Raw genomic sequence first — 23,129 nt, forward strand, 5'->3', positions numbered from 1 at the left:
CCGCTGGACCTTTATAAGGCCTGGAGGAGACTTCCCTGTTAGCCAATAGCATGTCCCAGTCTGCTCACAACCCCAATTTTTGCAGAAAAAGTCTGTCTGCCCACCACACTGTGAGGCCTTGGCACGATCGGTTGAGGGGGCTGGGCACACATAGAAGCAGGTATCTTGGAGTTCTTTCATAGAAGCCCGAGATCCACATCCTGGCCTCCCTATTCTACCTCCGTGCCAAGGGTCTTGTTTGAAGAGAGTACATATGTCTACAGTGAGGGTAGGCCACCAAGTCCCCCTAGGATGCTGTTCTGTTAACTGGACTACTACTTGGTGGGAAGCTGGGGTAATGATTTGCCATGTCAGTAACCTGGGTTCATGGGGGTTAGGGTTCTGGTGGGTTGGAAGTAGCAGGAGCATCAGAATCACTAATAACATAGTTTTTTTTACACAAGCGAAGCTTAAGGGGGTTATCAGTCCGAGTTACTCGCCAGTCCGGGTCCGACGGGGGTGCCTTCTTTAGATGTGAAGCGTGTATCCAGGAAGAGACGCCGTCCACTTTCACAGCTGTGGGAGTAGTCAGGAGGACGATGAAAGGTCCCTTCCACCGTGGCTCGAGGTTTCCTGTCCGGTGCCTTCTCACGTAGACAGGGTCTCTCACCTGGAACTGGTGAGGCACTGAGAGGTCCTCTGGCCGATAGGCTTCCTTGATGGAGGCCCACACCTCTTTCTGCACAGCCTCCAAGGCTCGTAACCTTTCAAGCAAAAACTTATTAGTTGCACACTCAGGGAATGTATGAAGATGTGCTGACTGAAGCGGGGCTGGGGCCCCAAACTTTATTTCAAAAGGCGTTAGTCTAAAGTGGCCGGAAGTGTTCCTGACTCTAAACAGGGCGAAGGGAAGGAGGACCAACCAATCACATAAGCCAGTCTCTATGGACAATTTAGTCAAGGTCTCTTTTAGAGTTCTGTTCATCTTTTCTACCTGTCCTGAGCTCTGGGGCCTATATGCACAATGCAATTTCCAATCCGTCCCCAGGATCTTGGCCAATCTCTGACTTACCTGGGCAACAAAGGCAGGGCCGTTGTCTGAGCCGATTACCTTTGGGATCTCAAATCTGGGAAATATTTCTTCAAGGATCTTTTTAGACACCATCTGAGCTGTCTCAGTTTTTGTGGGGAACGCCTCTGTCCATCCTGAAAATGTGTCTAGGAAAACTAGAAGGTACTTATATTTATACTTAGCAGGCTTAATTTCAGTGAAGTCAACTTCCCAATAAGCTCCTGGGCGATCTCTTCGAAGTCTTTTTCCAGATATTGCTTGATTTTTACTCACGTTTACTAATTGACAGGGAACACAATTTTTTACAACTTCATCAACCAATTTTCCTAATCTAATAACATGATAAGGGGAGTCTCGAACCAAGGTTTTTAGATTTTTTGCTTCCAGATGTGTCAATTGATGCAATTGCCTTAAGTATTCTTCTGCCTCTCTCTGGGGCAGGACAACTTTCCCTTCTTCAGACTTGTATATCTCTTGAACCCTAATTTGTTTATACAAACGAGATCTTCAGGTGTATACTGGAAGCTCTTAATGTGGGTGGCTTCCGGACACACTTGGAGGGGTAAAATGTTCATTCCCTGAGCTGCTTGCTTTGCGGCTTGGTCTGCCCTCCGGTTTCCTCGAGCTATTGGAGAGTCATCTTTCTAATGTCCAGGGCAATGTATTATCGCTACTTCCTTAGGCCTATGGATGGCTTCTAGCAAATCTAAAATCTCTTGTTTGTTTTTAACATCTTTCCCGGCAGAAGTTAACAGCCCTCTCTGTCTATAAATAGCCCCGTGTATATGAGCAGTGGCAAAGGCATATCGGCTGTCAGTGTAGACGTTAAGTCTCTTACCTTCTGCCATCCTTAGGGCTTGAGTCAGGGCGATGAGTTCTGCTCGCTGTGCAGAGGTGCCCGTTGGGAGTCCATTGGCCCATACAATCCGGTCATCATCTACTACTGCAGCTCCAGCCATTCTCTTACCATCTATGATGTAACTGCTCCCGTCCGTATACCAAGTCAGGAGTCCCGTTCCCCCTAGGGGCTGATCTTGCAAGTCCTGGCGGGTTCCTGTGTCCTCAGCCAGGATTTCCTGGCATGTATGAAGCACTTCCTTCCCCGAATCGGGGAGCAGAGTGGCCGGGTTTAGAATGGCAGGGGGGGCAAACTCCACATGATCACGATTCAGGAGTAAGGTTTGGTAGTGAGTCATTCTGGCATTCGACATCCATCTCTCGGGTGGCTGCCGAATTACACTCTCCAACGCATGTGGAGCAACCACAGTGAGTTTCTGTCCCAGTGTCAGTTTGTCAGAATCTTTAACAAGGAGGGCCACGGACGCCACTACTCTCAAACAGGCAGGCCATCCGCTACTCACTGGGTCCAATTTTTTTGACAAATAGGCGACAGGTCTCTTCCAAGGTCCCCATTGCTGGGTCAACACTCCCCGAGCCACTCCACTCCGTTCATCCACAAAAAGGACGAACGGCTTAGTCACGTCTGGCAAGGCCAGAGCAGGTGCCGACAGGAGGGCCTTCTTGATTTCATCAAAGGCCTGTTGCTGTTCAGGTCCCCAAACAAACGGGGTTGCCCCTTTGGTTAGGGGGTACAGGGGGGCGACTAAGGTGGCATATCCGGGTATCCATAATCTACAGAACCCTGCTGTTCCCAGAAATTCGCGGACTTGGCGCAGAGTAGTAGGGACCGGGATCTGCGTCACAGTCTGCTTCCGGGCTTCAGTAAGCCACCTTTTCCCTTCTCTCAGGGAATACCCTAAATAAGTCACTTGTTGTTGGCAGATCTGTGCCTTTTTGGCAGATGCCCTATACCTCAACTTAGCAAGTTCAGTCAAAAGGGCTCCAGTGGAGTCTTGGCAGACTTCCTGTGTAGGGGCGGCTATCAGTAAGTCATCAACATATTGTAACAAGGTTACCTGTGGGTTGGAGGCTCGGTAAAAGGCCAAGTCCTGATGTAAAGCCTCGTCGAAGAGGGTAGGTGAATTCTTGAATCCTTGTGGCAAGCGAGTCCAGGTCAATTGTCCAGTAGTTCCTGTGGAGGGGTCTTTCCACTCAAAAGCAAACAGCGGTTGGCTACTCTGGTGCAGGCGCAAACAAAAGAAGGCGTCTTTTAAATCTAAGACTGTATACCAGGTGTTTTCCAGGGCCAGAGAGCTTAGCAGGTTATAAGGGTTCGGCACGGTGGGATGAATGTCCTGTATCCTCTTATTAACTTCTCTTAAATCTTGCACTGGTCGATAATCTCCTGTTCCCGCTTTCTTTACAGGCAGCAAGGGAGTGTTCCATGGGGATTTACATTTTACTAATATCCCCTGCCCTATGAGCCTCTGGATATGGGGCCTAATTCCATCTCTGGCTTCTTTACTCATTGGATATTGTCTCACAGTTACTGGTAAGGCTGAGGCTTTCAATTCTATGACCACCGGGGGCTGGTTTACAGCAAGCCCCATACCGGCCGTCTCCGCCCAGGCCCCTGGAAACTGGTTAAGCCACCTTTGACTAACTCGGAAGGGTTCTGGTTCCTTAAAAAGGCGGTACTCGTCCTCTAATCTTATGGACAGAATACTTAGGCCCAAAGGTTTCTTTTCTCTATCAGTCACTCGGGTATCTTCAGCCTGAAAGGATATTTGGGCCCCGACTTTGGTCAAGATGTCTCTTCCTAACAAGGGTGTAGGGTATTCCGGTATAACAAGGAATGAGTGGTTTACTTGTCCCACTCCTACGTCCACTGTTCTTTGGGTAGTCCATGCATATTGTTTCTGACCCGTGGACCCGAACACCCAAGACTTTTTGCTAGAAAGGGGGCCTCTAGCTTGGGTCAGTACTGAATGTTGAGCACCGGTATCCACCAGAAACTCAACGGGTTGCCCCTCCACCTTCAGAGTTACCCTAGGCTCGGGGAGGGGCTCCGAGCCCCGTCTTCCCTAATCCTCATCTTCTAGCAGAGACAACACCTTCTTCGGAGGTCCCTGCGGTGGTTTCTTAGGGCATTCTTTCACCCAATGCCCCTTTTCCTTGCAGTACGCACACTGATCTTTATCCAAAGGAGGTCGGTTGCCCAGGGACCCTGCCTTACTAGTTCTACCACTAGAGGGCGGGCGTCCCTTACTTTCTACTACTGCGGCCAAGATCTTTGTTAAATTTCTCTCATGCTTCCTATCCCTCTTTTCCTCTTTACCTTCCCTTTCCTTTTCCTTCCTTAACTCCTTCTCTTCCTCAGTCTCTCTCTTATGATAAACTTTCTCTGCTTCTTTCACCAAATCCCTCAGCGACAAATCCTGTAAGCCTTCCAATCTCTGAAGATTTTTCTAATGTCGGGTGCCGACTGTCCGATAAAAGCAAGGGCCACTGAAGCACTGTGCTCCTCAGAAGTGGGATCAAAGGGAGTATACCGCCTGAAGGCTTCTATCAGGCGCTCTAAGAATACTGCGGGTGCTTCAGTGGCTCCCTGGATGACCTCTCTTACCTTGGCCAAATTGGTGGGGCGTCTTGCGGCCCCACGGAGACCTGCCACCAGAGCCTGATGATAGATGGTTAGTCGCTCCCTACCTTCTGGAGAATTAAAGTCCCAGTTGGGTCTAGTCAACGTGAACCCCCTCTCTATGTCATGAGGGAGTTGCGAAGGTCGCCCGTCGGTTCCAGGCACATTCCTTCATGCCTCCAGGAGAATCCTCTCTCTCTCTTCCGTGGTGAAGAGCACCTGCAAAAGCTGCTGACAGTCATCCCAGGTGGGCTGGTGGGAAAACATCAGGGACTCTACCAGACCAGTTAGTTTCTGCGGTTCCTCTGAAAAGGGCGGGTGGTTAGCTTTCCAATTATACAAATCAGCAGAGGAGAAGGGCCAATATTGCAGAGGTTGGAAAGGCGGGTCCCCTTCTTCCCCAAGGATGGGAACTCCATAAGACCGAAGAGGAAAAATACCCGGTGGGTCCAAGGTGACCCCTCGGTGGCGCCGAGTGCCCTGGGCAGGTCGTGGAGCCGGCCCCACTGCCTCAGCATCAGGGACTGAGGGTGCCGGGGCTGGGGGCGCCGGGGGTGCCGTAGGGGCGGGAGGGTAAGGATTGGGAGGGGGATCATCAACCATAAGCAAATCTTGAGTATCAGGGTAAACTTTGGTAGTTTCTTTTTCCTTTTTCTGAGGTTGAGTCTGGGCAGCTAAAACTTGAGGGCCCATTTTCTTTTGCACCCAGGGCTTTACCCAGGGCGGTGGGTTCTCCACCAACTCTTGCCAGACTACAATGTAGGGTTGCTGATCGGGATGTCCTCGAGACGAATCCTGGAAGACAACAGCTTTTACTGCTAATAAAGTGGGGAGATCAAAAGTCCCCTCCGAGGGCCACCCAACATTGAAGGTGGGCCATTCAGAGGTACAGAAAGTCTGCCATGGTCCCTTTTTCACTTCTACTGACAAGTTATGTGCCCTCGCTCTGACTTCCATCCAATGATCTAACGTCAGGCTAAGGGGGGTCGTCACTGTCTGTCCCATTGTCAGTATAACAATAATTAGACACGTAAAAGACACAAAAAACAAAGACACACACAAATTAGACACACAGCGGCTGCTTTTTGTTTTCCTCAGATTCTCAAACAGAAACCGAAAGGAATCAGAGGGTTGATACTCTCGGCGCCCAAAAATCAACCCTATCTCATCAGGTTCACTTTGCCAGAAAAACAGACGGGAGGCTACCAGGTGTCCCTGGCCCCCCAACCTCCCCGAGGCGTCCCCCAGGGTTGCAGCCTGCAGTACTCCTAGTACGTCTACCGACCGCAGTCTCGACCCCTTTACGGGATCGAGACAGCTGCCAGACAACGGGTATCCTTTCAGAATTCCGACCAGTCTCACTGAAAAACAAAAAACAGAACACAGACAACCCAAGGCGCCACTAATCTTACCTCTTCCTCCAAGAGCGACTTCGGGAGTGAAGCGGGGTGAGCGCACGATCCTGGAGAAGCCCCAAATGTTGGATTCTCCCAGAGGAGGACGCCACCCCAAATCACTCACGAAAGGCGTCTCTTGATGCAACAAGCAAGAGGAATTTATTCAGGAACGAGCTAGCTGGGGTCCAAGTTAGCCCGACGCAGCGGGTCTCAACAAGGACCCTGAGCAGCTAAAACCAGAATGTTTTATAGCATTTTCAAAGAGGCAAAATTTTCCACAACTACAATACAGTGTTTGTCCATAGACACATAAATTTTCGGCTGACGCCACATCCCGGGGGTCTGGTTAGATAAAATCACTTTCGGAATGTTTAGGGTGGTTCTAGCAAGATAAGCTTGGTATGTATGATTAACTGATTTGAGGTTAGCTAACTAAAGGTCACTACAATTAACAGTGGCTGACTAACTTGTTTTTCACCTTGTTTTTCAAGGCCTTTCTGAGTCACATATTCAGAAAATGGCCTCTGGGCTTCTTAAGATGGCTGTGCTTAGGCTAACCTGCTGTCTTCACTAAATGCTTAGATTCTACACAGCTAGGTCTCCATCACTGGTCAGTTGAGAGGGCCTCAGAAGGTTGGCGCTTCTATTCCAGGATTCATTTCTATTACTATTTGCAGTTTTGTGGCTTCTAGGCAAGATAAAACAAATTGTGTTCTTAGGTTATGTAACAACATCTGGAGTTGGATTTTCCATTCTGGAAGGACAAACTTGATGAGATTAAGAATGCATGGTTGAATATGAGAACTAGAAATAGTAAAATTTTAATTGCAATGACAGGAGAAAACTAAAACATAGCTAGATATTTTGAAGAAGCTGGAATTCTGGATCTAGTTTATGTCCCAATGACTAGTATTAGGATTCAGTATGGATAAGGCTGCATTATTGAAACAATACTTTTCTCTAAAATCACCCTCTTTTTTATTAGAAGTAACCAGGTTAAGAAAATAATTAACAGCTGGCTTGATTATTTGCATAAGTGCAGCAAGAAGAGCAATTGATTACACAGGCTCTTTTAAATATGCTTTGCTGGAACTTTTTGTAAGGAATTTCAGATTGAACTTTTAAAGGCCTCTTGAGGCCAGACAGCCAAGCCAGACTTGCCATCAGACTTTGCCTGCAGTACCTGTAGATTTGGATGAATTCCTCTCTACTCGAGGTTTCTGCACCTGCCAGGAAGTGACCTTCCTTAATCAACTGGTAAGGCTGCTGGGAACTCTGTAAGCAAGGTACCAGGCCAGTTCTTCCAAGGTGCTTCGTTGGGGCTTCTTTGGCTTTATAAAGTCAACCTTAGTTCCTTAAAGCTGATCATACCTGAGTTTATGCATATGTCTCTCAGGTATGACATTCCAGTCAAAGCTTTGGTGCTATAACCTGTGTTTTTAATTGGTCCTCTTATAAGGAAAGCAGGTTCTTATTGAACTTATGCAAATAAACATACTGCCATGAGATATAAAAATAGTCACTGAGAGTTTTTAAGTTCTGGAGGGATCAGGTAGAGAGAAATATAAATTTTCAATTCTGCTTATAAAGATAGTTATTTAATAAACTGTTGTCAGCTTAAGAGAAAAAGCTTAAAGCATTTTATCAGCAATATCTGAAACAAAAAGCCACAAAATCATCTTCTTTAGGTTACTTAACCCTATGTAACTAATACCTGTTCTGCTGAAATTTAGTTATTTACTAGTTTAGGAGTAATAAAACAGTGACTATAAATGACAAAAGACTTACAAATGACAATGGCTAAAGATAAGATGAGAGCTTACTGCAAGACAGTTGACATAAGGAAATTCGGATAATTCTGTAACAAAAAAACATTCAGGTGGAGCCAACATGGCGGCGTGAGTAGGACAGTGGGAATCTCCTCCCCAAAACATAAATATTTTTGAAAATACAACAAATACAACTAATCCTAAAAGAGAGACCAGAAGACACAGGACAACAGCCTGACTACATCAACACGTGTGAGAGCCCAACACCTGGTGAAAGGGGTAAGATACAAGCCCTGGCCAGCGGGACCCCAGCACACCTCCCCCCAGCTCCCGGCAGGAGGGAGAGGGAGCCCAGGACTGCTAAACAGCAAGCTCCAGCCACCCACACCAGAGCGCAGACACAGTGCATGCGTGGAGGGCTGGAAACTAGGGAAATAGGGCAGCAAGACCTCTGAGCGTGTGCTGAAGCTGATGCCCCTGTGACAAAGAAAAGCCAGTGCTCTTTGAAAGTCTTAAAGGGACAGGGATTTAACAGCTAGATGGAAACAACACAGGTCACAGCCCAGTGGCTGGAAATTACAGGGAAAACTGGGCGCACTAACCCCCTGGGCAACAGCTCTGAGACCCCTCACGGAGGTAAACAGCCAAACAGCCCCCCCCCCCAGTCCATCACGCCTCCCAGTATTGCGAAAGCAGAGAAACAGCCTAAGGCAAAACACGCCCACAGAAAGGCAGAAAGGAAAATTCCTACACTTCAGCCAGGCAAGACGCAAAGACCCAGCCTACACACAATTACCCAACACAAGCCAGTGGGGGTCGCAGCTGTCCCAGTAAAGAAAGGCCAGTAGCAAGTGAAAAGTTTGGCCCTCCCAGCTGAGAGTCAATAGCACCTGTCAACATGAAAAGGCAAAATAATATGATCCAGACAAGACTAACCCAGACAGCTCCAGCATCTGCTACATCTTCCCCTGAGAAGGAACCTGGGGAGATAGATTTAGCTAGTCTTCCTGAAAAAGAATTCAAAACAAAAGTCATAACAATGCGGATGGACTTGCAGAGAAATATGCAAGAACTAAGGAAGGAGAATACAGAAATAAAACAAGCTCTGGAAGGATTTCAAAACAGAATGGACGAAATGCAAGAGACCATTAATGGTCTAGAAAACAGAGAACAGGAATGCAGAGAAGATGATGTGGAGAGAGATAAAAGGATATCCAGGAATGAAAGAATTCTAAGAGAGCTGAGTGACCAAACAAAAAGGAACAATATCCGCATTATAGGAATACCCGAAGAAGAAGAGTGAGAAAAAGGGATAGAAAGTGTCTTTGAAGAAATAATTGCCAAAAACTTCCCCAAACTAGGGGAAGAAATGGCCTCTCAGAACACAGAGGTACACAGAACTCCCATGACAAGAGATCCAAGGAGGGCAACACCAAGACACATAATAATTAAAATGGAAAAGATTGAAGACAAGGACAAAGTATTAAAGGCAGCCAGAGAGAAAAAAAAGGTTACCTACAAAGGAAAACCCATCAGGCTATCATCAGACTTCTCAACAGAAACCCTACAGGCCAGAAGAGAATGGCATGATATACTTAATGCAATGAAACTGAAGGGACTAGAACCAAGACTACTGTATCCAGCACGAATACCATTTAAATATGAAGGAGTGATTAAACAATTCCCAGTCAAGCAAAAGTCGAGGGAATTTACCTCCCACAAACCACCTCTACAGGCCATCTTACAGGGACTGCTCTAGATGGGAGCACTCCTAAAAAGAGCACAGAACAAAACACCCAACATATGAAGAAGGGAGGAGGAGGAATAAGAAGGGAGAGAAATAAAGAATCATCAGACCGCGTTTATAAAAGCTCAACAAGCGAGTTAAGTTAGACAGTAAGATAGTAAAGAAGCAAACCCTGAACCTTTGGTAACCACAAACTTAAAGCCTGCAATGGCAATAAGTTCATACCTTTCAATAATCACCCTAAATGTAAATGGACTGAATGCACCAATCAAAAGACACAGAGTCATAGAATGGATAAAAAAGCAAGATCCATCCATATGCTGCTTACAAGACACTCACGTCAAACCCAAAGACATGCACAGACTTAAAGTCAAGGGATGGAAAAAGATATTTCAGGCAAACAACAAAGAGAAGAAAGCAGGTGTTCCAATTCTGGTATCAGACAAAACAGACTCCAAAATAAAGAAAGTAACAAAAGACAAAGAAGGACATTACATAATGATAAAGGGCTCAGTGCAACAAGTGGATATAACCATTCTAAATATATATGAACCCAATACAGGAGGACCAACATACCTGAAACAAATATTCGCAGAACTAAAGGAGGAAATAGAATGTAACGCATTCACTCTAGGAGACTTCAACACACCACTCACTCCAAAGGACAGATCCACCAGACAGAAAATAAGTAAGGACACAGAGACACTGAACAACACACTAGAACAGATGGACCTAATAGACATCTACAGAACTCTACATCCAAAAGCAACAGGATGCACATTCTTCTCAAGTGCACATGGAACATTCTCCAGAATAGACCACATACTAGGCCACAAAAAGAGCCTCAGTAAATTCCAAAAGATTGAAATCATACCAACCAACTTTTCAGACCACAAAGCATAAAAAAAGAAATAAACTGTACAGAGAAAGCAAAAAGGCTCACAAACACATGGAGGCTTAACAACACACTCTTAAATAATCAATGGATTAATGACCAAATCAAAATGGATATCCAGCAATATATGTAGGAAATGACAACAACAACACTAAGCCCCAACTTCTGTGGGACACAGAAAAAGCAGTCTTAAGAGGAAAGTATATAGCAATCCAAGCATATTTGAAAAAGGAAGAACAATCCAAAATGTAAGGTCTAATGTCACAATTATCGAAATTGGAAAAAGAACAACTGAGGCCTAAGGTCAGCAGAAGGAGGGACATAATAAAGATCAGAGAAGAAATAAATAAAATTGAGAAGAATAAAACAATAGCAAAAATCAATGGAACCAAGAGCAGGTTCTTTGAGAAAATAAACAAAATAGACAAGCCCCTGGCCAGACTTATTAAGAGGAAAAGAGAGTCAACACAAATCAACAGTATCAGAAACAAGAAAGGAAAAATCACTACGGACCCCACAGAAATACAAAGAATTATTAGAGAATATTATGAAAACCTATGTGCTAAAAAGTTGGGAAACCTGGGAGAAATGGACAAATTCCTAGAAAAATACAACCTTCCAAGACTGACCTAGAAAGAAACAGAAAATCTAAACAAACCAATTACCAGCAACAAAATTGAAGTGGTAATCAAAAAACTACTAAAGAACAAAACCCCTGGGCCAGATGGATTTACCTCAGAATTTTATCAGACATACAGGGAAGATATAAAACCCATTCTCCTTAAACTTTTCCAAAAAATAGAAGAGGAGGGGATACTCCCAAACTTATTCTATGAAGCTAACATCACCCTAATACCAAAACCAGGCAAAGATCCCACCAAAAAAGAAAACTACAGACCAATATCCCTGATGAACGTAGATGCAAAAATACTCAACAAAATATTAGCAAAACGAATTCAAAAATACATCAAAAGGATAGTACACCATGACCAAGTGGGATTCATCCCAGGGATGCAAGGATGGCACAACATTCGAAAGTCCATCAACATCATCCACCACATCAACAAAGAGAAAGACAACAACCACATTATCATCTCCATAGATGCTGAGAAAGCATTTCACAAAGTTCAACATCCATTCATGATAAAAACTCTCAGCAAAATGGGAATGGAGGGCAAGCACCTCAACATAATAAAGGCCAACTATGAAAGAGCCACAGCCAACATTATATTGAACAGTGAGAAGCTGAAAGCTTTTCCTCTGAGATCGGGAACACGACAGGGATGCCCACTCTCCCCACTGTTATTTAACATAGTACTGGAGGTCCTAGCCACGGCAATCAGACAAAACAAAGAAATACAAGGAATCCAGATTGGTAAAGAAGAAGTTAAACTGTCACTATTTGCAGATGACATGATACTGTATGTAAAAAACCCTAAAGACTCCACCCTGAAACTACTAGAACTGATATCAGAATACAGCAAAGTTGCAGGATATGAAATGAACACACAGAAATCTGTGGCTTTCCTATACACTAACAATGAACCAACAGAAAGAGAAGTCAGGAAAACAACTCCATTCACAATTGCATCAAAAAAAAAAAAATACCAAGGAATAAACCTAACCAAAGAAGTGAAAGACCTATACTCTGAAAACTAGAAGTCACTCTTAAGAGAAATTAAAGGGGACACAAGCAGATGGAAACGCATCCCATGTTCATGGCTAGGAAGAATTAATATTATCAAAATGGCCATCCTGCCCAAAGCAATATACAGATTTGATGCAATCCCTATGAAACTACCAGCAACATTCTTCAATAAACTGGAACAAATAATCCAAAAATTCATATGGAACCACCAAAGACCCCAAATACCCAAAGCAATCCTGAGAAAGAAGAATAAAGTAGCGGGGATCTCACTCCCCAACTTCAAGCTGTATTATAAAGCCATAGTAATCAAGACAATTTGGTACTGGCACAAGAACAGAGCACAGACCAATGGAAAAGACTAGAGAATCCAGACACTAACCCAGACATCTATGGTCAGTTAATATTTGATAAAGGAGCAATGGACATACGATGGCAAAATGACAGTCTCTTCAACAGATGGTGCTGGCAAAATTGGACAGCTACATGTAGGAGAATGAAACTGGACCATTGTCTAACCCCATATACAAAAGTAAACTCAAAATGGATCAAAGACCTGAATGTAAGTCATGAAACCATTTACCTCTTGAAAAAAAACATAGGCAAAAACCTCTTAGACATAAACATGAGTGACCTCTTCTTGGACATATCTCCCCGGGCAAGGAAAACAACAGCAAAAAAAAAAAAAACAACAAGTGGGACTATTTTAAGCTGAAAAGCTTCTGTACAACAAAAGACACCATCAATAGAAAAAAAAGGAACCCTACAGTATGGGAGAATATATTTGAAAATGACACATCCGATAAAGCTTGACGTCCAGAATATATAAAGAGCTCACACGCCTCAACAAACAAAAAACAAATAACCGAATTAAGAAATGGGCAGAGGAACTGAACAGACAGTTCTCTAAAAAAGAATTTCAGATGGCCAACAGAAACATGAAAAGATGCTCCACATCACTAATTATCAGAGAAATGCAAATTAAAACTACAATGAGGTATCACCTCACACCAGTAAGGATAGCTGCCATCCAAAAGACAAACAACAACAAATGTTGGCGAGGCTGTGGAGAAAGGGGAACCCTCCTACACTGCTGGTGGGAATGTAAATTAGTTCAACTATTGTGGAAAGCAGTATGGAGGTTCATCAAAATGCTCAAAACAGACCTACCATTTGACCCAGGAATTCCACTCTTAGGAATTTACCTTAAGAATGCAGCAATCAAGTTTGAGAAAGACAGCTGCACCCCTATGTTTATCGCAGCACTATTTACAATAGCCAAGAATTGGAAGCAACCTAAATGTACATTGGTAGATGAATGGATAAAAAAGAAGTGGTACATATACACAATGGAATACTACTCAGCCATAAGAAGTGGAAAAATCCAACCATTTGCAGCAACATGGATGGAGCTGGAGAGTATTATGCTCAGTGAAATAAGCCAAGCAGAGAAAGAGAAATACCAAATAATTTCACTCATCTGAGGAGTATAAGAACAAAGGAAAAACTGAATGAACAAAACAGCAGCGGAATTGCAGAACCCAAAAATGGACTAACATGTACCAAAGGGAAAGGGACTGGGGAGGATGAGTGGGCAGGGAGGGATAAGGGGTGGTAGAAGAAGGGGGGTATTAAGATTAGCATGCATGGGGGGTGGGAGAAAGGGGAGGGTGGGCTGTACAACAAAGAGAGGACAAGTAGTTATTCCAGAACATTTTGCTAAGCTGATGGACAGTAACCATAATGTGGTTTTTAGGGGCTACCTGATATAGGGGAGAGCATAGTAAAGACAGTATTCTTCATGTAAGTGTAGATTAAAGATTAAAAAAAAAGAAAGAAAGAAAGAAAAGGGGTACTTCTCCTTGATAGGATAAAACTATTGGTAAATCAAAGATCAACGCATGCTTTAAACATCCTTAATGTTGATTACTTAAAGGGTGTCAGATGATCAGCTATGGAGGTACTCTTTTCTGATAATATTCCTTATTCTTAATAAAAAAAAAAAGCAGTTCCTGTGTGCTGACCTCCAATTAGTTCTACACAGTGGTATAGAGGGCATGTCAAAGTGTGGGCAAAGGGTCTGTTTGTTTCTATGCAGAAGATCAAGGCCTAGCTTGGCTACCCAGAAAATGAACTAAGATACGATATGAGGAGTTTCCGGCATCAGCACTCTCTGGAGGACTTGTCCCGGGGGACGATCATCAAAAAGCCTCCACAGGGATCCAGACGATGCTGCGGTTGTGGCTGCATCCACCCCACCGTTTCCTGGACTTGCCATTGGAATGAGGAGGGAGATGTCTAGGCTGGCATGTGCATACAGTGAGACAACGAATTTGACCAGATCTGTACTGTTGGAACTCAACCAGGAGTTGGAAGGGGTGCAAGTTGTAGCACTCCAAAATCTTATGACTATAGACTATCTATGGTTAAAAGAACATATGGGATGTGAACAGGTCCCAGAAATGGGTTGCTTTAATTTGTCTGATTTCTCTCAGACTGTTCAAGTACAGTTGGACAATATCCATCATATCATAGACAAATTTTCTCAAACGTCTAGGGTGCCTAACTGGGGTTCTTGGCTTCACTGGAGATTGCTGGTAATTATGGAGTTGCTTAGTTTATGTCACCATATTCCTATTATGTTAATATGTGTCTGCAAGTTAATAGTTTAAAACCTATACATGCTTAAGGTACTCTACAAGAAGATCAAGAAGATATGTCGAAGAAATAATTAATCCTCCAATGTTTTCTTCCATATGCTACCTCTATAGCTTTTCTACTTCCTTCCTAATTACAACCCGTAAATAGAATTCGTGCCTCATATCGAATTTACCGAGCATCATAATTCCTCCAGGTGGTGAAGATACCTCGAGACAAGTGCTGGGCATAGAAGCCACAGGGCATAAATCTGCAAAGAAGTAAAAAGCTAACCTTTTCAAACAATATAGCTTCTCTCTCACTTACCAACTTTACATTTCCCTGTATGGCCCCGTAAGATGACTGGCTAGCCAGAGACGGGTAAGATTCCTCAAGGGAGGAACAACCTAAGACAGGCACAGTCGCAGGGGGGCCATCAGGTGAGAAATTGGGGATCAACAGAGGTGAGGCTCAGAACCTCACCCCCCCTGTTTTGAGAGAAATCTGCCTCCGTGGATGTTTTGCTGCCCTTGTCTAGCTTGGATTAATACTTAGTCCATAGGCACACACCTGATCATCTACCTTTGCCCTCTTACAGCACTAAACTATGTTTTCTACCTTTATCTTGCATCTACCTACCACTTCAGCATTTTATTAAAAATAAAAACAATAACAATAATAAAGGGAGAAATGTGGGATCTACATATAAATCAAGTATAAAAATCAAACAAGTATTCATATTTGACCTGATTATTTATAGTTCATAATGCGTGATTAAAACCAAGTTTCTGTGATGAATGCCCTTGTACTGTTCACCATGTAAGAATTTATTCACTATGTAAGAATTCGTTCACCATGTAAGAACTTGTTCGTTAAGCTTCAGAAGATTGGAGACTGACAAGAATTAGGCTGGGGGTGGATTAATGATTGTGCTTTGAGCATTGACCCCCCTATACAGAATTTTATTGTTGTTAACAACCATTTGATCAATAAATATGAGAGATGCCCTCTCAAAAAAACAAAACAAAACAAAACAAAAAAACAAAACAAAACAAAAAAAAACTTTAAAGTAGACAACTGTAATGTAATTAACTCAATGTTTGTGATAAAGTATATTTACATTACAGGGGAGTTTTCAAAACAGGTGAAACAGACCTATTACTAGTATTCAGAAACTACATTTATGCCAACAGTTATTAATCTAAGCAAACATCTGCTTAAACTTTTTAAACACACCACACATATATGGGTACCTTCACACAAGCACACACCTATTCACACTAATTACGACTTTGCTAAACTTAGGAATCCTAAAAATCTCACCAATGAGCTAATTGGTCCCAACATTATCTCACTCTTTATTGTATCAGTGATACTTTAAACTTCAGAATAATTTTTCTTCACTTGAGAATTAAATGAGTATTACTGGACCATGGTATTAGAATACATAGTGTAGTGCATGAAACATAAAAAATAGGGATATTTTGAAAGGATCTTATGGTAAGAGAAGTTGGAAATTAAAGAATATTATGTTTCGTAACCACATTTAATAATTGAATGACAATGATTTTTCATTTCTTTGAACTTAATTATATTATACAATTTACCTAATACTTATTAAATGAATGACCGGAAAAAAAATCTGTTTTCTTATATTTTTGTAAAATACTAAACCAAATTAAAGCTGAATTATATAAAAAAATAAAAAAATGCACAGAGGAACTGAACAGATGGTTCTCCAAAAAAGAAATACAGATGGCCAACAGACACATGAATAGATGCTCCACATCGCTAATTATCAGAGAAATGCGAATTAAAACTACAATGAGGTATCACCTCACACCAGTAAGGATGGCTGCCATCCAAAAGACAAACAACAACAAATGTTGGCGAGGCTTTGGAGAAAGGGGAACCCTCCTACACTGCTGGTGGGAATGCAAATTAGTTCAACCATTGTGGAAAGCAGTATGGAGGTACATCAAAATGCTCAAAATAGACTTACCATTTGACCCAGGAATTGCACTCTTAGGAATTTACCCTACGAATGCAGTAATCAAGTATGAGAAAGACCAATGCACCCCTATGTTTATCTCAGCACTATTTACAATAGCCAAGAATTGGAAGCAACCTAAATGTTCATCGATAGATGAATGGATAAAGAAGATGTGGTACATATACACAATGGAATACTACTCAGCCATAAGAAAAGGGCAAATCCTACCATTTGCAGCAACATGGATGGAGCTGGAGGGTATTATGCTCAGTGAAACAAGCCAAGCAGAGAAAGAGAAATACCAAATGATTTCACTCATCTGTGGAGTATAAGAACAAAGGAAAAACTGAAGGAACAAAATAGCAGCACAATCACAGAACTCAAGAATGGACTAACAGGTACCAAAGGGAAAGGGACTGGGGAGGATGGGTGGGTAGGGAGGGATAAGGGAGGGGGAGAAAAAGGGGGGTATTAAGATTAGCATGCATGGGGGTGTGGGAGAAAGGGGAGGGCTGTACAACACAGAGAAGACAAGTAGTGATTCTACAACATTTTGCTACGCTGATGGACAGTGACTGTAAAGGGGTATATAGGGGGGACCTGGTGTAGGGGAGAGCCTAGTAAACAAAATATTCATCATGTAAGTGTAGATTAATGATAAAAAAAACATTCAGTAACAATGTTTAGCATCATTCTCTTTGACAGTGCTTCCTGGTATATATATATATATGATAAATAAGCCAAATTAGTCAAATACTTTCTCCAAATGAGAAAAAATTCCTGACATGTTCCAGGGGCCCTCTGGAAAATATCAGAGTTAACTAGAGGTAAAAGCACCTCTTTTGCATTTGATTTCTTTTTTGGGCACTTGCTTAAATAGGATTATAGGTTGCTATGAAGCAACACTTATCTATTTAACCAGAATGACAAGAAAATATTTCAAAGGCAAATAAAGGTTACACAGTTGTTAACAAACTTTAGCTTTTAGTCTTTTTAATATTAAGATTTCTTTTTTTTTTTTGAGAGGGCATCTCTCATATTTATTGATCAAGTGGTTGTTAACAACAATAAAATTCTGTATAGGGGGGTCAATGCTCAATGCACAATCATTAATCCATCTCAAGCCTAATTCTCGTCAGTCTCCAATCTTCTGAAACATAATGAACAAGTTCTTACATGGTGAACGAATTCTTACATAGTGAATAAATTCTTACATGGTGAACAGTACAAGGGCATTCATCACAGAAACTTTTGGTTTTGATCACGCATTATGAACTATAAACAATCAGGTCAAATATGAATTTTTGTTTGATTTTTATACTTGATTTATATGTGAATCCCACATTTCTCCCTTTATTATTATTGTTTTTATTTTTAATAAAATGCTGAAGTGGTAGGTAGATGCAAGATAAAGGTAGAAAACATAGTTTAGTGCTGTAAGAGGGCAAATGTAGATGATCAGGTGTGTGCCTACGGACTAAGTATTAATCCAAGCTAGACAAGGGCAGTAAAACATCCACAGATGCAGAAGATTTCTCTCAAAACAGGGAGGTGTGAGGTTCTGAGCCTCACCTCTGTGGATCCCCAATTTCTCACCTGATGGCCCCCCTGCGACTGTGCCTGTCTTAGGTTGTTCCTCCCTTGAGGAATCTTACCCATCTCTGGCTAACCAGTCATCTTCCGGGGCCATACAGGGAAATGTAAAGTTGGTAAGTGAGAGAGAAGCCATATTGTTTGAAAAGGTTAGCTTTTTACTTCTTTGCAGATTTATGCCCTGTGGCTTCTATGTCCAGCACTTGTCTAGAGGTATTTTTACCACCTGAAGGAATTATGATACTCAGTAAATTCGATATGAGGCACGAATTCTATTTACGGGTTGTAATTAGGAAGGAAGAAGAAAAGCTATAGAGGCAACATATGGAAGAAAACATGGGAGGATTGATTATTTCTTTGACATATAAGATTTCATTAAAAAAAAAAATATTCTGGCAACTCACTGGGACTTTAAGCATGAGAAACTGCTTTGATAAAATAATTAGAGAACCTTTTGCAAGTTTTCAACTTTAAGAGCAGACTCACAGTTAAAGAAAACTTTGTTTTTTTTAACTGGAAACAAAATTCTAATTTTGCTGTGTACTTGATATCAAGACTCACTTGCTTTAATTTCACATAGCATGACCATATCAATTCTTTCACAAACTTTCTGCAACTGCCTTTTACATTCAGTTCTCCCTTTTTAAATAAACAGCTGTACTTCAGAACAAAGTTGCTTTCTTTTATCAAAAGATACACTCTTTAGCATGTAGAATGAATTTCCATTCTTTATACTTTCTCTTATTAAAACATACATCTTTTAGCATACAGAAATGTTTTCTTTATTACTTTAAGTAGTTTTAATGAGAACTCAAAACCATTAGAAACTTTAATTTTCAGTGAACACTGAGAAGTAGGCTATTGTAAACGGTTACACTAGCATTCTTTAGATTGACAAATTTATGAACATTTTATAATTTCTGTAACTATGAGCTTTACAGCACAATCTCTCACTAACCGTAAAGTATATCTTCTTAACTTAGCAAAACTTTAAGGTTTTAGGTTACCACAAAGATTCTCAGGCTGTAGGTAGGTATATACACTGTAACACACAATTAAAAAGGTGTTCACTTGCCACACTTATTTAGTTCACTCATTTGTAACAACTATGCTAGATTACTTACAAGAACTGTACTGAATATTAGACAAAGCCAAGCCTTTAAGCATTTTATTCTTAAAAGATTTAGCAGATAACATCCACTTAAATGACCTTAGGTAAACTTAGGCAGCTGATAACTACAAGGACATGTGGACCTTAGCCAAACTCAAATTAGCATTAATGCTTAACATTTTTTATCAGATTTTCTGGAAGTTTTAGAATGCCTAATTTTCAGAAGTGCTTGTCTTTAAATCAATTTCATTAATACCATCTGGAGGTAGAAAGATATTTTCATTTACACACTTAGACACACAAATATACAGACTGAGACATAATGATAAGGTTCCCTCTGGCAGCCATCCGACATTGAAAACTGGCTACTCACTAGAACAAAAAGTCTGCCACCGACCCTTCTGGACTTCCACACTGAGGTTGTAAGAGAGTGGTTGGATTGAATGTTCCCTCTGGCAGCCAGCCAAAGTTAAGGGACAGCCACTCAGAGGTGCAGAAAACATGAAATTTTCCCTGACGTCCGTGCTCAAATTGTGAGCTCTCTCCCTAACGTCTGAGAAAAATGGTCTGTCATGAGAGACAAGGAGGTCGTCTGAGTCTGTCCCATTTCTTCTGTCAACAAGACTAAGACAAACACGACAAACAACAAACAGCACCTACAGAGAAGAATCTGCCGCGGCCGCGGAGGCAAAACTGAAAGTAAGTTGAAGGCCTGTTGGACTGCAGCAGCAGCCAACTTTCCTCACAGATGAGGACTTCATCCTCCAGATGGGAGCAAGGGACGTCTCCCAAGACCCCCGGTCGATGACCTGCCAGCGCATCCGCTTAAGTCAATGCCGACCCTGATACAGATTGGAGCTCCTACAGGCTTATACAGGCGTATACAGGCTTCAGGCTTGTTCGTGAATAAAAACAGTGAGACACAGACAGACAAAGACAGACAGATAACTGAGTGCACTCACCAGCCGGCACAGGGCTCTCCGGTTTGGGGGTCCTGGGGGTCTCTGGGATCCCGGACAAGCCCCCAAATGTTGTGCCCAAAGTCGTGAATCCCAGAAGACCACCAAGGAGCCAACACCGATGCAAAAGCAAAGAGCCTTTATTTGAGCTAGCTCGAGCTCAATCTCTCATCTACAGCAACGCAGTGGCAAGATGCCAGAGAAAGAGAGGGCGTTTTCCCCAGAACAAAAGTTTTATAGGTTTCCAGGGCGGTTTGGGGGGGTGATGGCCATGGCCCTGGCTGATTGGCTGGGCCTGGGGGTAGTTGGAGGGTGATGAGTCATGGCTTTGGTCAGTTGGCAGGGTCCAGGTGTGGTGGGTGTTCTTGCTGACTGGAGGGGAGAGAGGGACTAAGCTCCGATTGGGTGAAATAGGATCCAGGTCCCGATTGGCTGAAATAGAATCCAGGTCCCAACTGGCTGAAATAGAATCTGGGAGCTTGCCCTTTCAAAACATTGCTGGTTCTCTAATATTTGCTTTTCCAGCAATTTTGGTAATTATAAGCAGAATATGAAATATTTTCTACCTTATCCTTTTAGTATTCAACTCTCTGCATTATTTTTATGACAATGTAGATACTTGCATAAATCCAGTAAGAATCTGTTCTACTTTTAGCAGGACACAATTGGAAACTTTGGTTATATTACAAAGGCTTTAACTGGAATGTCATATTTGAAAAAAGAGACATGCATATTACTCAAACATGACTAGATAGCTATAAGAAACTAAGGTTGACCTTATGAAGCCAATGAAAGTCTTGGAAAATTAGCCTGTTACCTTGCTCACAGGATTCCCAGAAACCTTATCAGGTGAGCAAGTGTAACTCTGGGAGGAAACTATGTTCCCAGCCCAGAACAAATAGAGTTTGAAGCCAAAATCAGTCAAATGGGGAAATAAAGTGGGAGAAACCTGTTTATTGCTTGCCCACATCTCTCATTATCTGGCTGCAAAAGGGCCTCACCAGACCTCTCAGGTCCAGGTGTATATTCCAGGTCCCAACCTCTCTTGTTACCACCTATTGATATGGATATGAATTACTTCTCTCCAGCCCTTGGAAACACCTATTGATATGGAGATTCACTAGAAATATTGCAATTTTAGCCACTTGCAATGTTATCCTTGCAAGGAAGATCACTTTCTGGCAAGTGCGGGAAACATAAGATATTTTGAGAATCTCAAGAAGAGAGGAATTTCTCCAAATCTATAGGTACTGCAGTCAAAGCCTGATGACAAGTTCTTGCCTTGGAATCCCTGGCCTTGAGTAGTCTTTGAAAATTCAATCCGAGTTCCTCATGAAAAGTTCTGCTAACACAGATTTAAAAGAATATCACTATTTTTATTGGACTTATGAAAATAATCAGACCATATTTGTTGGACTTAATTTATGAACAAATAGTTATCTTTGATAAAAATGAGGGTGATTTTTAGAGAAAAAGTATGTTTCTATAATACAATCTTTACTTTAACACCAGACAGGACAGAATAAATGGAGGCCTTCAATCAGTCAACCAACAATGGACCAAAGGCTCCACATGGGCTAGAGGTCAGAGCAATCCAACTACTGAAAGCATGGGCAAGGTATCCATACTGGTTATAAAGATCAGTTTCTGTTTCAGAAGTAATAATGGATTGGGACCCTATTTAGGGACAGTACCTGGGTCACTATGTAATCAGACCCTAATATACATTTCTACTTTTAACTCTTGTACCTACAAAAACTGGCAATGGTACTGAGGACTATGTTGCCATAAAACCAAGATTAGAATTGGTTTCTTAATGTTACTAGTTCTCATATTCCAGCCACACATTCTTAATCTCCTTGTCAAGCTTATTTTCTCCAGATTACAGAAGACTCAACTCCAGATGATGTTTAGATAAGGATTTCAACCCATTCTTCATGCTAATGAAGATGCACATCTGCAACCGTGCAACCTAGCCACATCCTTTTATGCACCCTTGTTCATCTCAGCCACTGCTGAGCAATTCCACAACTCTTCCTCTCCCTGACAGATAGCAAGGAACTGCTGGACTTATAAGTAGGGACAATACCCCTCTTTAGCAAGAAGCAGTAACAGAAAAATTACCAATATCCATCTTTTATTGCAAGATTTCAAGGGTCCACATTCCTTGAAGGGAGAATGTTAAGAGTAGGTACACAGCCAGACATGAGCAAGGAGGGGGAGGGACATCAGCCAACTGGTTTTTTGCATTCTAAATATTCTTTGTAAACTGTTCTTGCAGGATGTGGGATGTGATGCTATAGCTAACAGAATGGCCAAATTGGCTGGTTCCAATATGGAGAAGATGACCCAAACTTCACCCCAAAATACATTATACACTCATTAACACAGCAAAAATCATACCTTCCCATGCCATGATAGTTCTGATGTGAGGCAAATATAGCCAAAACTCCCCTGCCTGATGTAAGGGTGGAGCAAGTCTGAACTGCAAGAAGACCCCACCTGTTTCCTTTGAAACCTATCCCCACCTAGTGAATATTCATCTCCGTCTGCATAAAAAGTTTCCCTACTGTTTCTTCCTAGTGAGTGTCTCTGGGTTTGCCCATGCCCAATTCTCAGACATGCATTTCCACTTTTCTCTATACTCTTATTTTCTATATAAACTGTTAAAACTCAACCACGTTAGCATCTGTTCTTGAATTCTTTCTTGCCATGAGACCAAGGACCAATCTTTGGCAAAAATTGGCCTATTCAGATATTCTATTTCTTCATAATTCAGTCTTGGATGACTTTTTGTTTCTAAGCTTCTGTTTATTTATTCTATTTTGTTGCCACATAACTTTGTCCAATT

The 23,129-nt window shown here is 42.1% G+C and overlaps 1 long non-coding RNA gene across 1 annotated transcript; it reads right to left on the bottom strand.

The window, feature by feature from the left end:
• Window positions 1-291: 291 nt before the first annotated feature.
• LOC140847429 (uncharacterized) lies at window positions 292-20,468 on the bottom strand. The gene is made up of 2 exons (XR_012127419.1): window positions 20,282-20,468; window positions 292-743 (listed from the first exon to the last, which is right to left on the bottom strand). It is a non-coding gene; the product is annotated as an uncharacterized lncRNA (long non-coding RNA).
• Between the last annotated feature and the right edge of the window lie 2,661 nt (window positions 20,469-23,129).

This window comes from Manis javanica, chromosome X (assembly GCF_040802235.1).
Source record: "Manis javanica isolate MJ-LG chromosome X, MJ_LKY, whole genome shotgun sequence".
In the NCBI taxonomy this organism is placed as follows: Eukaryota; Metazoa; Chordata; class Mammalia; order Pholidota; family Manidae; genus Manis; species Manis javanica.